The sequence below is a fragment of the Canis aureus genome, chromosome 10, assembly GCF_053574225.1.
Source record: "Canis aureus isolate CA01 chromosome 10, VMU_Caureus_v.1.0, whole genome shotgun sequence".
NCBI lineage: Eukaryota > Metazoa > Chordata > Mammalia > Carnivora > Canidae > Canis > Canis aureus.
Genome location: NC_135620.1, coordinates 50,388,260 through 50,401,937, shown reverse-complemented (window position 1 = coordinate 50,401,937; position 13,678 = coordinate 50,388,260). Strand labels below are relative to the sequence as shown.

General features: G+C 34.3%; 1 long non-coding RNA gene across 1 annotated transcript in view; it reads right to left on the bottom strand.

Annotated features, from left to right (window-relative positions):
- LOC144321733 (uncharacterized) overlaps positions 1–13,186 on the bottom strand; it is a 62,460-nt gene extending 49,274 nt beyond the window's left edge. Inside the window, exons 1-2 of the long non-coding RNA XR_013387275.1 lie at positions 13,114–13,186; positions 12,612–12,742 (exon numbers count right to left, since the gene is read on the bottom strand). This is a non-coding gene — a long non-coding RNA (uncharacterized LOC144321733). The remainder of the gene's footprint in view (positions 1–12,611; positions 12,743–13,113) is intronic.
- Between the last annotated feature and the right edge of the window lie 492 nt (positions 13,187–13,678).

The following is a 13,678-nucleotide window of genomic DNA, read 5'->3' as shown; positions in this document are numbered from 1 at the left end:
CTTGAATCTTTGCTTAGTCTATACATTTGGACCACTTGCTTATACAGCCCAAGAGCCTTTAGCATTCTAATCTCTACATCACCACTCTCATTAAGTTGTGAGCTGATTACTTCAAAATATAAATTACATATATAAAAACTGATAGCACTGATTTTACTTAACTTACAAAATCCTTTTCTTTCCTATGAACATTTTCCTCTCTAGTCTAAATATGTTGGCACTGGAAAGAAAAGAAAACTGAGTAACAGAACTATCTAGATATATGTAATGTCACAATTCTCTGTACATTTATCAACATAACATCATGATGTGTATTTAATATGCCATCATCCACATTAGGGCTTCATAACATCAACTTCCATGAAACAAATAATAAAATGCTTCAGTCTTCTGCATGAATAAGATAATGTTCAAGCTTCCAAAGTGCAAAACCATACTTTAAAAATTTCTTCTATTTGTAGTATAGCTAACTCCTGAACTGGTTCCACAAGCATTTGCACACTTACCACACCAAATTACATATTTATTTACCACATATTAAATATTGGGCACTATTGAAGGTGAATGAGGACGTTAGAAAGTATTTAAGGCCTCTTTGTGTTCTGTAGGAATCTAAAGTTTATTCCATCTTTTCAATTACAAAAATGATGCATTGGATATATTTGTTCATAATAGTGGTGTGCGAAATCCTCAATATCAAGAATTATCTTTGTGACCCATGCATCTTAAGCTGAAAAAAGTAGAGGACATTGGAATTTTGTTAATAAGATGGGATGAAAAGTATTCCTCATCTCTTTAGTGATTTTAGAAATTTTGTTAGATTGGGTGACAAAGATACTCTATCATTCCTGTCCTAATTAATAGGGAATTTTTTTTTCCTCTTAAAGGTGTTTATTTTCTTCTCACTTGTCAGTAGATATGCTTTATCCCAAACTAAATTGTTTGAGGGGTTTTTCCATATCTCCAGGCCTACTTTTTCCCTGATTACATTTTTCTTCATTTCTGAGGGAGGCCATATATGATCCCAAGGATCCAGGAGATTGAAATACCTCTAGAGAATACAGGAAGACTTGAGTTTAGTAATATAGAAACCTGGCACTGGATACCTGAGGCCAGAACCCTGAGTTGAAATCTTGAATTATTTGAATAATTAATTAACTAATTAATTGAATGTGATCAAAGTGTAAGTGAATTTCTTACCTATTCATTTTTTTTAACAAGGGTATTGATAGTATCTACTATGTGAGAATGTTATGACAATCAAATTATACTGTTTATCCTCCTCCTCTCAGGAAAATAGGCAATGCAATCTTTACAACAGGGGAAACCGTAAGAACTATAGAGTCATGTCCAATTCTGCATGCAGTTTGCAAAATATATGAACTTACTGGAAGAAATCACTCAAAGAACATAAATCAAAAGAACTTTGATATAAATTAATCATCAGTCAGAAGTGTTTTGCCCCAAGACAATGGGGACAGTTATAATCAAAATGTTTCTGACTTTGCATTCTTTTAGTATGTCAGCCAATAATGTTTGCACCATAAGAAATAAATAGGATTGATTTAATGTTAGAGAGTGGAGAGGATCAGCGGGTGAAAGTACGAAGAGAATATGGAACGATACCCTGAAGGCTGAGTCAGGAAATACTTTCCATTTATGGGATGTGAATGTAAATACATATTTCAGTTTCATAATATGTCAGTGTACATTAGTACCATGTCCACAGGCTAGTATTTTCAAAGTCTTATTTACCGACTTTAAAGGGATATGATTTGTGAAATGAACATGTTTTCCCAAACATGTTATTTCCCAAACATGCTTCTCACCAGAATAAGAAGGCAGAATGAAGATGTTACTAAGGATGAGGGAGGTTGAGAATAACCCTAAACTTCAGGCTGGTGAAGGAAGGAATGGAGTTTCTTCTTTTTCTTCTTATTAATCCTTTTTTTCTAGTGCCTAGTGGAATACCTGAACATAGTAAAAATATAGCTAATATTTTTGAATTAGTATATAATTAGAAATGATAAATTTCTTCATTTCTCAATTTGAATTTATATTATGGTATAAGAAAGTAATTCATTATGATATTCTTATATTCAAACTTTCCACTGCAGATAAAACTTTAATTGTGATATATCAGAAATACTATTTTTGCATTTACTAAGCTGAGGTCCTTACATTCCTAGTAACTTATGCTTATTCCCGGTTGTCTCAGGATTTTCTGATTAGAACCTAGATACACAGTTTGGGGTTTGAAAATAGGGTTTTCGAAGTGAATATCTCCAGCAAGCATTTTAATCTGCAAAGAGCAATTTTTGAAAGTACAAGCAATTTTTTTTTAAGATTGTATTTATTTATTCATGAGAGGCATAGAGAGAAAGAGAGAGAGGCAGAGATACAGGCAGAGGGAGAAGCAGGCTCCATGCAGGGAGCCTGACGTGGGACTCGATCCTGAGTCTCTAGGATCAGGCCTGGACTGAAGGCGGCGCTAAACCAGTGAGCCACCTGGGTTGCCCCAAGCAATTAATTTTGAGCCACCAAGCCTGGAAAACTAGGACAAAGAAGTTTACAATAAGCCACATAATAGGAAGGTAGGCATTATTCTGACCCTAGGAAAAGAGATTAAATCCCCTTCTAAGATTAGAAAGAAGGGCCCTACTGGGAGAGGCAGAGGGAGACAGGAATGTAATATAGAAGCTGGCCTGCTCCTTGGTAACAGCCATCATAACCTTGTTGCCCTGCTCCAAGTGTCCTGAATAAGGAGGGCTTTGCAGAAAGCATCTGATAGGATAGGTGTAGTGTATTGTGAGACTGATACTGACATCCTCCCTGCTTTATATATATGTAAATATAAATACATAAATTTGGTTATGATTTTCAATTTCTCTTTGACATTTTTTTTACATTCTTATTCCTTTCCTTTTTTCCTCCTTTTCTCTTTCCCTTCTTCATGCTTCTTTTTTCTTATACAATGTTGTGTCTTTTGAATAGATCTATTTCTGATTCCATTTTATAATACTACTCATCTTTGGAGGTTGGGATTTTCCTGGACCAGCTATTTCAGGGAAGTCCTGCCGTAGCAGATTTCACTTAATGATGTAATTATTGTGAGTTGTGTCTTTTTGAGCTTTTTGTCACCACAGCAAACTGAAAATGGCAGGGTTGGTAAAAATGCAGTGTTTTCTCTCTACACTAATACAACAGATAGTCTACTTTCTATAAAAATGACTTGTCTAGGTGCTTCTATTTTACCTGCCTCTTCAGACTTGCCGAATGGGGTCTATGGAATTTATTGCTAGACCCCTGCCCTGGGGTTCCATTGTTAAAAATAAGGAATTGGTTTGGCCCACAGAATGTGGTATTCATGATGAAATCCTAACTTTATTAGACCTATAATCATAAGCATCCTAATCTGTCTTCACTAAATGTGCCAGTCCTTCCTCATTTATTAGATTTGGTTGTAAGGGTATATCATATTTTCATTGAAGATGATGTTTTTTAGTCATTGATTCTCTTTGTTGATTTTTTGTGAAATCCAGAGGAAGAAGGGTTATATAATTTTTTTCTTCTAGAACTGCCATTTTAAAACTGGAGCTGTGAAACTAAGTTTAAACTTGTATATAGCAAAATACCTTACATGAAAGCTTTTTTTTTCTTCTCAAAATGAATATAGGGATGATAAATAAGCAGTGTCCATTTGCAGTAATTCTTGTTATACTTTTGATTATCAGTTGCATTATATAAGTTTTAATTTCCTATTATGATTAATATGTTAATATAAGATGATATGATTGAAAATTCTCAAACTGATGAGAAGCTCGGTCTTGTTTAAGGAAACAAGTCTAACTAGTCTTCCTAGATCATATTTAATTGATTAATCTTAGGAACTTTACCTATAGGGCATCATTTCTGTAGATTGTTGTTTCTTTTTTGTTTTTAAGATTTTATTTATTCATGAGAAACACACAAGAGACAGAGGCAGAGGGAGATGCAGGCTCCCGACGAGGGGCTCTATGTGGGACTCGATCCCGGGACTCGACCTCTTCTGAGCTGAAGGCACACGCTCAACCGCTGAGCCACACAGGCGTCCCTGCAGATTGTTGTTTCATATTAGCTTGCAAGTTTCAAACTCATGTTATAAATAGCATAATAGATCTGCCTATTGTTTCAGGAAACTCTCCATAGAAATCCTGGCTTTTGATCTTTTTGGAACTTAATATTCTTTTTCCCTGAAGAGTGTTTTTCTGCTGTATTTGTTTAATTATCATAATATTTTACTTTATTTATTTATTCATTGGTTTAATTCTCCTTCTTTTTTTTTTAACATCCTTATGATGCAGTTTTTCCTACTCCTCTTTAAAAGAGGCTGATCATATGGTAGACCAGTCTTTGTGGGAGAGTAAATGCACTGCCACATAGTACATGAGGTATGTCTCTTGGTCTTTACCTAGGAAATGGAAGTATCTTCCATTAAAAGGCATAAATGGGTTTTGTTCATCATCATCATCATCATAATAATAATAATCATAATAGCAGAGATTTGAGAAAGCAGGTTCTAAAGGGAGTATAACTCCCAAGAGGGAAAGGCTGACACCCTGCTTTGGTGAAGCTGACTAGTGCCAGATAGGATGATGGTATCTCCCACAGAAAACAAGAGGCTTGGATAAATGCACAGGCTGATGGAAGTCCGCCAGGTGTTTTCTGTCTGAAGAGATGACTGAATGACCAGCAGTTTCTCTTGGTTTGGTGCCTTTATGTGTCCTGATTTGCTAGTCCTTCCATGCCATGACAAAATGGTATAGTTATATATTTGCTCTCTACTCCTGTTCCTCCGTATTTCATTCTCTAATTACTTCTTGTCCTTTAAACAATTAGGTAATTATGCTCTTCTTTTAAAATTAATTGGACACCTATTCTCTTCTATGCATAATATTGGAATAAAAAAGAATACATATTCCTCAGTAGTTCATGGTTTGTTGGGAAGAAACACCTATAAGTAAATAATTACAGACTTGGTTTTTAAGTATCCTAATGGATACATATATGTGTGTTTCATCATAGAATAACTAGAATAGTATAATCACCATGATAGCTGGTATTTTTAGTTAATGGGAAGACTATCTGGAGGTAGGTTATAAAAAGAGTTATGGCAGGAACAAAGGAACCTTGTTGTTGCCTTGGAGGTATGATGCTTTTCCTTTTGCAAGATCAGAATGGCAGCTTACCTATTGCTCAAGTGGCCACAGGCGTCTATATCTGAAAAGGTCCAACAACCTAAGAATCAGCTTTACAGTGTGTGAATAAGAACATGTTAACAATTGTAAAAATGTCATTATTTTGTGAAGCCAAGAATGATAGCCTTCCCTTCTTTTTTTCCTTCTCTCTCTCTCTCTCTCTTTTTCTGATTTGGGAAGATTAGAAATGCAAAAGAGGTAGAAGAAAATATTTAATTTTAAAACCTAAACTGGACACTGAAGCTATATTTACCATAAAGATTGTTAGCTTTATTTTTTTAAAAATATTTTATTTATTTATTCATGAGAGGCAAAGAGAGAGAGAGAGAGGCAGAGGAAGAAGCAGGCTCCATGCAGTGAGCCCAATGTGGGACTTGATCCTGGGACTCTGGGATCACACCCCGAGCTGTAGGCAGATGCCCAACCGCTGAGCCACCCAGGCATCCCAGATTGATAGCTTTAAAACATAGAGTGCTCTAGGGATGCCTGGGTAGCGGTTGAGCATCTGCCTTCAGCTCAGGGCGTGATCCTGGAGTCCCAGGATCAAGTCCCACATCGGGCTCCCTGCATGGAGCCTGCTTCTCCCTCTGCCTGTGTCTCTGCCTCTTTCTCTCTATCTGTCTCTAATAAATAAATAAAATCTTAAAATCTTTTTTTTTAAATAATTAACCAAAAAAAAACAATAACTTAAGTAGCTGCATATGTTATGTTTTAAAGATGAAAAAATGCACCTACTGGGACGCCTGGGTGGCTCAGTGGTTAAGCATCTGCCTTCGGCTTAGGGCATGATCCTGGAGTCCCAGGATCGAGTCCCACATTGGGCTCCCTGCATGGAGCCTGCTTCTCCCTCTGCCTGTGTCTCTGCCTCTGTGTGTGTGTGTGTGTGTGTCTCTCTAATGAATAAATAAATAAAATCTTCAAAAAAAAAAACATAAAGTGCTTTATAAAACAGAAAATAGTTGGAACCTTAATTCTAATAACATGAAAGAAGTAAAAATAATAAGAAACAATGCAAATGACCAATAACTTAATTTAATGGATAACTGAATGATGAAAATTTCAAAATGAGATATAATTTTCATAGATCTAATTATAATTTTTAAACCTCGATATGCCTGCATAGAAAACTACACTGTATTTGAGAATTAATATTGGCACAATACTAAAGAGTTAATTTCAGTGTTACTTAAACAGAAAAAACTAAAAAATAAATAGTTGACAGTTTTGGACTGATTACATAAGGGAGTAAAATATTCATAAAATGCTGATTAGAGCTCATTGTAAGTCAAAATATTACTATTTTGTTTTATTTTATTTTTATTTGGATACAGTTAGCACACAATGTTACATTCATTGCAGGTATACAACATAGTGATCCAACTACTCTATCGATTTCTCTATACTCATTACAAGTGCAGTTAACATCTGTTAACCATGCAACCTATTATTAACAAAAACAAGAACTATATTCTCTCTGCTGTATCTTTTATCCCCATGATTTACTCATGCCATAGCTAGAAGCTCCTTTAGCCATTTTGCATAGAGTATTACTATTAATATAATACGGAAACTTTACTAGAAATAAGGCTGCCATGACTCTGGCAAATATAGAAAAATATAAGCAAGAAGAGGCTACAAAAGTATATATCAATGACTATATAAAGGTTAAAAACACTTTCTTAAAAAAGAATATGATAAAATGTTCACAGTGGATTTTGGTAGCTAACAGGTCTTTGGATGATGTCTTTTGTACTTTTAACATTTGTATTTTTCTGTGAAAAAGAATTTTAAAATAAAAATAAAATAAACATATATATATATACATATTTAGAGTTTATGTCCTGAGTTTGGCAGTAGCCTATTTAAAGGAAATGAGGATTTCAATTAAGTAATATGGGACACTTAAGTGACTGCAGGTGTGATGCCATGTTGCGATGAAAATGGCAGGAAGTTAAATGTAGAAAGACAGAGATTATGCTGCAGCAAGAATGGTAGGGGATTCTGGGCCAAAATTTGCCTGGTGGCCTGTCATTCCTACTATATATTAAGAGAACAAGTCATTCCTTGCCTGATGGTGAAAAGGTCAGTTTTGAAATTAAGTTAGTCAAGTGTTTGATTTCAATATCTGATGCTGTTTCTATGACTATGTTAACCCAATTATTTTGTCTCGTTCTCACTGAAGTCTTGGGGAACATTAAGTTCATCACTGATTTGAACTTTTTCCCTTTTTCCAAAAGGGTTCTTTTCCTCTTTGTTCTAATAGATTTTTTTCCCCTCACTACTGGCATCAACCCTTTTTCAATTTTACTCTCCTTCTCTCTCTTTTTTATAGTAAGCTCTTTTAAAGGTCATTAGAACATTGAAAGGTGAACTAAAAATCAACTAAAGATTTATCTGCAGTATGATACCTGGAAAAATAAAGACCTGATTATAGGATACTGATGATATTCTTGTTCACATTTGTATTCACAGAAGCTTTTAATTGAAAAGACATCCATGTCCATTAATTTCCTATGGCCCACCAGCAATGTCCACACTTTTCAGTTTTTGTGAAATTTATCAGAGAGTTGTCATTCTCCTTTTATTATTAAAACACATCTGGCTTACAGGTATCAGTTACAGCCTTATTAAAAAAGCAGCAGAACATTTCTTTTGGTTGTAAATGAAATTGATGTTTTAAGAGAGAGACGTCCTTGAAAAAATAATATTACATTTCTACTACATGGTCAAAATTCATCATTTTGATGAAATCATTTGTTCCTATATCATAGAAAGAGACAAAAAACTGAAAGGCTCTAACTAGCTTTCTTTGCTCTCAAAAAGCAAATCAAATTCCTGTGCTGCCAGAGCTCGAGTAAATACCCTTGCAGTGGAGCATGTCCTGAGTTCATTACTCTTCTGTGTTTGCCATGCCAGAGTGTAAAGAATGCTTTCCCATTTACATTTTCTTCTAAGGCTTGAGGGAAAATGGTGCAAACATCACAACAATCACAGCGAAAAAGATGATTTTAATATCTTGGCAACTTCTCCCTGAGACATTGTTGAAATACCTCTTGCCATGTTTCTCTGAATAGTGTTTCCCAGTTTGGGTCATGTGCACATCATAGGGGAATGGGAGCCTCAAAAAGAAAACCGAAAGAGCTCCCAGCTAGGAAGCAATAAGCATCTTCTTGAGAAACTAAAAGAATGATAGATTTGGGCTTTGTTTCTGACCTTACTATCCCAGTGTCTCTATATTTACATAGTTGAAGTGAGCATAGGGAGAAGATGTGCTGTCAAAGAGCATTTCTTTTATCCAGTATGTCAACCATGGAAAGAAAGAAAAGACAACTTTTATCTGATAGTTAGGACCCAGAGCAGAAGGTGCGTTCTCTGTTTGCTTCCCTTTTGCTTCCTGTGACTTGTGAGACACTGGATGAAACAGCACTAGTTTCTACATTTATCAGAGAGATTCTATAAACCATTAATCATTGGTTTTGGTGTAATTTAAGGTGTTTAGAAGAAGTTATTGAATACAAGTTACGGGACTAATCACATCATTGCAAAAACATTTATTCAAACTGGAAGATATTTAGTAATAGAACATTTGTTTTTAAGTGGGGTATGATCTGATTCACTCTAAGCAGAGATATTAGTATGTAGTTTATTTTCTTCCATAATGATGAACCATCTCTTTCTCTAACGTAGGTGGCAACACATCCTTTAGAAGCAGAATGTTTAGCTACTTTCTGAGTGCAAAAAGAGAAGGGAGAATAAAAGTGATAGTATTATAATAGAAGGTAGTCTAGTATAAAGTATTAGATCTGGAAGATTACAAAAAGGCCAATTCATTATGAAGATGAATAAACAGAGGCATAGGATATTTAAGTGTTTTGCTCAAGTACATTGAGATAATTGGGTTGGGCTGACATTGTGTTATCCACAATACCAAGAATCTTACATTTATAGTATTCTAGTGTTTTGGTCCCATCTTTTATTATCTAATAACAGCCTTCAGTGTCATTAAATCTATACTGGAAAATCCATAAATAATATCTCTTGCACTGTACTTTCTCTAGGAAGATTTCATTTTCATCCTTGATTCAGTGTTTAGTTTGTACTGCAGAAGAACATTAGAAGAATCTGTTAGAGAGCAAGGCCATTCCCTTCGAACTTAAGCTGCAGTAATAACGGCCAAAGGAGACTGAGGGCTGAGATAAAAGATTTATTTATGAGCATAGATACCTTTACTACTTACAATGTATTCACTATTTATTTGGAATAATTTGAATAAAGGTAGATAGTAACACATATGAAACATGTTTCTTTGTTTCCTAAATCTCATATTCATACAGATATGCATACAACTAGATATTAAAATGGTATTGGAGTATAATGCTGTATTTTTACTCCCATATGCTAAATTTTGAAATGTGCTTTAAAAAACCGAAATAGCATTCTCATTTCAGTGTAGGCATTAAAATATGGAAAATTGAATGAATATAGATTATCATTCAATAGTTAACTGAGTACCTGATTATAATTTGTTAAATACTGTATCAGTGTGTAATTACTACCTAATTTTAAAGTCTACATTCAACAGATTTCAGTACTGGCACAATAACCTTGTTTTTCATCCAAAGAAGTTGTTTCCTTGCAGTCTGTAGATGACTGAAATGATGGATGTATGAGGAATTCCATGCTTGATATACTGAAATAACATATATGTCTTTGGTTTCCAAAACTTAATAAAATTATCAGGATGTCATCATTTAAAGATATGTTATACATGTATTACATTTCCTCACAGTCCTATGCCTTTACAATTTTAGGATTTGGAGATATCAGTGTCACAATACCCGTTTTAAGGTATGTCTCTGGATTCTTCTTATTTATAAATTAGTCTACAGTCTTGTTCTGTCTACAAACTATAAGTCTGTGCTTTCAGTGTGAGCTCATGTTCTTAGTCTGCTAAAGACAGGTGTGTGGGGGAGAAGGTGCACAAGTAGGATCTGGTCCTGGAAATAGCCTGTAGGTCAAACTACACTCAGCACTAGTAAACCTGCTGTGACTAGCTAAAGAGTCCGTGACTCTCACAAAATATGTTAGTAGAAATTAATTCTACTTGCTGTGATAATAAAAGCTATATGTAGCTAATGGCACAGTTCTGCTAAGCAAACACAGATGTTTTTCACTGAAATAAATAGGAAAATAAGTTACTTATTGCTTAAACAATGCTGATTAGTGGCATAATCTTTCATGATATGGAACTCAGTGAAGAGGTATTAAAAGATGACTATTGGTGAATCAGGATTGCTTTAGTCCTTTTTTCTTTTCTAATATATTTGATCCAGAGTTTCCATATCTGTCACAGAACTGTCAAGTCAGAAAGTGGGTAAATGCATAATCAGAATCCATTTTATACTTGGCTCTGAAAGGCCATATAAAATAATATGCCTCAGTTACAACTACTATTTGTGTGTGTAAAATCTCAAAGCAAAATCTAGTGTATAATTGAGGGGTTTACATGCAAAAAAGTCAATTAATCATGATTAATATATATTCATATAGGAGTCACTTCCTATATATTGATGGACTTTTTCACTAAATACAAGAGATTAAACTCAATGCTAAGTAATAAATGCAGAATGCATTTCTTAAAGTGCTCTACTTTAATAAATTGAGTGACTAGGGATTATGATTGAACTAATTATGTGATAAATAACATATAACAATTAATAAATAAGTAATAATTAGTAAGTCAAGGCCCAGTTATGCATAGTTCTGAGCCTAACATCCGGTGCTGACAAGGCAGCAATGCTCAAATTCATGAGTGCTTCATTTTCAAATAGATAGGATACCTTTCAGCATCTTTTTGATTATAATATATAAGCATTACCCATTATATAATTATCCTTACATTTTCATCCCAGTTAATTTGAAGTTTTTTGTTAAAAAGTTACTTCTAAATTATGATGTACTGTTACCCAAAACAGGAAATGACCTCAATTAAGTATTTCAAATTGCCATCTGATAACATTTTGGAATTAATTCTCTAGACTCTGTGTAGAGCATTATAGACTGTTTGCTTCTTCTTCTTCTTCTTTTTTTTTTTTTTTAAAGAAACAATATTACTTGAATACTGCCAGAGTGAGAAGTGAACCAAAGATCTCATATAAAATAACATTTGCCATGTTGTTCTCTATCTCCCTTCCAAAAGCCTATGCCAAGAGGACAGTTCAGGAAAATAATGTCTTGAAATGATGCCAAACATTAGAGGATGACCTCAAATGTTCAGACTAATGAAGGTCTGAAATAGATGTTTTCCTTTTCTTTTTGAATGACGCATACAGTTTTCTCTGATGAAAGCTACTGACTTATTTTGGAAGAATTCTGGTCTACATTTCATATTAATTGGATATCAGATTAAATGTCCACATTGATAGAATTATGAGCCAGACAGCTTCTTTTTTTTTCCAATACAGTATTGTTAACTATAGTCACCATGCTGTACATTAGTTACAAATACAACTGTGTAACTTATTGTATAAATAAGAAATATGTTGTACAAAACCACACAATAAATGACAAAGTCATATCTTAATTTTCTTTCTAATAAATATTTTTAGTCCTTGAAAAACCTCCCAGTAAAATAACTTCCATTACCTATGATTTTTATATTATTCTGTTGCAATTAGGGAACTTTATTGGAAGAAAATGAAATGAATTTTTTACCTAAATTATCTTCGTTAAATACCCCATCAGTGTCTTACTGTCTTTTTCAATGATTGCTAAGTAGGAATAGATACTAACAAGTAAGCACCGCATAATGATTCTGACTGCAACTATTATTATTATCTTCATGTTATAGCTGAGAATGCCAGTATTTGGAGATGTTAAGTAATCTCTGCGGGGTCACACACATTGTTTTAAATTAAAAATATATTATTTCACTTCAAAAGATTCCAAGAACTTGCGGCCTTTGAATAACTTCTACCACTTCATGTTTTGCCTGTTTTCAATGAGGCTAATCTACTTGTCTAGCTATGATACAGGGTGACCAGCTGATCTTATACCCATCTCACATAAATTGCTTATACATACTGTATGGTGTTATCTCTACTGGCTATGCCCTCAACCTGTTCTTCCTGAACCTACCACTTCCTCCTCCTTCATGGCTATAGCTCCCTAGGAACCCTACCTTGGGGGACACCTGGGTGGTTCAGAGGCTGAGCATCTGCCTTCAGTCAGGGTGTGATCCCGGAGTCACACATCAGGCCCCTTGCATGGAGCTTCCTTCTCCATCTGCCTGTCTCTGCCCCTCTCTCTCTCTCTCTCTCTCTCTTTCTCTCTCTCTGTCTCTCATGAATAAATAAAATCTTTAAAAAAGCCTACCTTGATTGGTCCTCCTGATCTTTCATATCTTTTTCTTTTATGTTTCTGGTTTCCTTTCCCATGTGAGTCTGTGCTTCACTATGTTCTATTTTTGTTGATGTTCCCATTGATCAGACCTACTTCGTTAAAACCTCTCTGTGAAGCAAACATTAAATTACACAATTTTAAGTTGTATCCATGTTTAGAACTCAGTGAAAACAGTGCAATTATTGTAAAATGGTACCTGGGAATTCCTTAGTCTGATACAAATAAAAAAAAGGTTATTGGTAATGAGTATTAATTGAGCTATTCAGAAAGGTTTACTAGAAAGAAAGATAAACATTATTATTTATACCTGTGGAGAATTAAGAAAATGGTTTAAACAGTAAATTATGTGTTCAGACTCTTTTTCCTTTTGTAATACTATTATATTTTATGGTGTCAGATTCATAGTTGAGATAGAATTTAGTGAATAATTATGTTTTTAAGGATTGGCCATATTCTATTTGGTAAAAATAATAACTTGCCTCTGTCTTCTGCTTCATTACGTTTAATAAAATTTCACTGCCTTGCCACATTTGATTCTCACAGCATCCCTGAGAGGAAAGAAAGGAAGAAAATTCTACGGAGTGTACTTTATAAATCTTCTTAACCTGCCCTATCAGCATAATCATCTTTTCCACACCTGTCTCACCCTCCTTTTTTTGTGTCTTTCAGAGTTTGGTAAATTATAATAACAAATTTTAGATAAATAGATGCCATCTGCTTTAATGGAAATGTTATTTGAGTTCATAGATAAAATAAAAAGCCCAGAAAATTTCAAGGTTTTCACCTTGTTATGGAGAAGCTATAATATAAACCTGATTCAATCTCCATCGTGCTGATCAATACAAAAAAATCCTAAAATTTTGTGTATACAGCTCTAACAGGAGCTTTGTATTAAATTTAACAGCTATCCTGTTTGAACATATCTCAGATATCATAACAAAAAAACATTGCAATCCTATGGCAGAAGATGTATGGTTTTAGTTTCATTAATGGAGAAATTTGGGACAAAGGGATAGAGTACCATTCTGCAGGAATTGCTG